At 62.9% G+C, this 2,500-nt stretch overlaps 1 pseudogene; it reads left to right on the forward strand.

Moving 5' to 3' along the window:
* LOC124727730 overlaps window positions 1-2,500 on the forward strand; it is a 7,960-nt pseudogene that overhangs the window by 1,815 nt on the left and 3,645 nt on the right.

Consider the following 2,500-nt stretch of genomic DNA (forward strand, 5'->3'; position numbering starts at 1 on the left):
GTAGCAAATACTCCAGCGAGGCCCTGGAGGGCTGACGCGGAGAAGGGTTTCGTGTGAACAGCCGTTGCACACGAGTCAGTCGATCCTAAGCCCTAGGAGAAATCCGATGTTGATGGGGGCCGTCATAGCATGATGCGCTTTGTGCTGGCCCCCGTTGGGCGAAAGGGAATCCGGTTCCTATTCCGGAACCCGGCAGCGGAACCGATACAAGTCGGGCCCCTCTTTTAGAGATGCTCGTCGGGGTAACCCAAAAGGACCCGGAGACGCCGTCGGGAGATCGGGGAAGAGTTTTCTTTTCTGCATGAGCGTTCGAGTTCCCTGGAATCCTCTAGCAGGGAGATAGGGTTTGGAACGCGAAGAGCACCGCAGTTGCGGCGGTGTCCCGATCTTCCCCTCGGACCTTGAAAATCCGGGAGAGGGCCACGTGGAGGTGTCGCGCCGGTTCGTACCCATATCCGCAGCAGGTCTCCAAGGTGAAGAGCCTCTAGTCGATAGAATAATGTAGGTAAGGGAAGTCGGCAAATTGGATCCGTAACTTCGGGATAAGGATTGGCTCTGAGGATCGGGGCGTGTCGGGCTTGGTCGGGAAGTGGGTCAGCGCTAACGTGCCGGGCCTGGGCGAGGTGAGTGCCGTAGGGGTGCCGGTAAGTGCGGGCGTTTAGCGCGGGCGTGGTCTGCTCTCGCCGTTGGTCGGCCTCGTGCTGGCCGGCGGTGCAGGATGCGCGCGCCTGCGCGGCGTTCGCGCCCCGGTGCTTCAACCTGCGTGCAGGATCCGAGCTCGGTCCCGTGCCTTGGCCTCCCACGGATCTTCCTTGCTGCGAGGCCGCGTCCGCCTTAGCGTGCTCCTCCGGGGGCGCGCGGGTGCGCGGATTCTCTTCGGCCGCCATTCAACGATCAACTCAGAACTGGCACGGACTGGGGGAATCCGACTGTCTAATTAAAACAAAGCATTGCGATGGCCCTAGCGGGTGTTGACGCAATGTGATTTCTGCCCAGTGCTCTGAATGTCAACGTGAAGAAATTCAAGCAAGCGCGGGTAAACGGCGGGAGTAACTATGACTCTCTTAAGGTGGCCAAGTGGCGGCGGTGTGGCTGCATCCGGACTTGGCTTTTCGAAGTGCGGTCTTGATGTAGTCGTGCTGCTGCTGCGAGGTGCCTTCCTTGGGTTATAGTTACAGGGAGAGTGATGCGCAATACATGGGCCTAGCCCTCTTAGCCTCTCCTCTCCTGCGGTCTTCTCCCCTTCTCGTGGGCCCGCTGATTTTCGCAGAGTGGAAGACCGCACCAGGGGCTTGGGGGGGTTACCAGCCCCCCCTCGCACTATCCCTTTGTTTAGTTGGGGGCAGTAATCAGAGAATAAGTGGTGGCCCTTCCGCTGAAGGTGCCACCCCAACTCCCCCAGCACCTAGCCGGCCAACCGGCCGTGCCGAAAATCTTGTAACTTTTGCAGCTGAATACACCTGTAGTGAGTGCCACCGCAGCTTCACCACCAAGAACGGTCTCGGGGTCCATCGCCGCCGCCAACACCTTGCGGCCGCCAACGCGGAGATCGTCACGGAGAGGCATCGCGCGAGGTGGACGGAGGAAGAAGTCCTGTCGCTCGCCAAGGCAGAGGCCGAACTGTTCCTCGAGAGGGACGCCCGGTTCTTCTTTGTAAATCAAGAACTCATCAGGATGTTCCCCGACCGAACGCTTGAGGCAATCAAGTGCCGACGGCGGCAAGCTGCCCACAAGCAGCTTGTCCGCCAATTCATGGAGGCGCTTGAGATCGGTCGGGGGGAAGAGCCGGCGTCCCGCCGGGGAGCAGCGAGCCCGCTGTCTGACGCGGGCGAGGCCGCTGCGCCGCCCGTCGACGCAGCCGAGGACTTCGCGGCCGACACCACCGGGCCGCCGCCGGAGGGGCCGACTGACGCCGCCATCTGGGAGCATCTGGCGGGGCTACCCGCTTCCGCCCAGCGTTTCTCTGCCCTGGATCGTGTCATAGGTCTGGGGCGGGGCACGCCGCCCGATGTCATCCTGGGCATGCTCCCGGATGCCCTTGCGTCGGTCGGGTCCAGAGGGGAGAGATCGATCACCAGGACACAGCGGCCGCGCCAACCATCGAAGCGGCCGCCTGCTGCGCCGCCGACGCAGAAGCGCAAGCGGCGCCGCTGGGAGTACGCGAGAACGCAGGATGCCTTCCGACGGTCGCGTGCACGTTGCGTGCGCGGCCTTTTGGATGGCACCCTGCTCCAGCCGCCACCTGCCATCCCTGGTCTGCTGGACTTCTGGGCGGACCTCTTCACCAAGAAGCCCATCTCCACCGCGGGCTTCATTCGTGACCGCCTCCTCCCGCACTCAGAGCCTGTCGCTCTCGAGTGCATATGGGGGCCGGTCACACATGAGGAGGTCGCCGCCGCGTTGCCGCCCAGGGGATCAGCAGCCGGGCCGGACGGCCTTACCCCAGCGGAGTTGCGGCGCCTGCCGCACGAAGTCCTGGTGAAAGTGATGAATCTCTTCC

This window comes from Schistocerca piceifrons, unplaced genomic scaffold (genome assembly GCF_021461385.2).
Source record: "Schistocerca piceifrons isolate TAMUIC-IGC-003096 unplaced genomic scaffold, iqSchPice1.1 HiC_scaffold_1130, whole genome shotgun sequence".
Lineage (NCBI taxonomy): Eukaryota > Metazoa > Arthropoda > Insecta > Orthoptera > Acrididae > Schistocerca > Schistocerca piceifrons.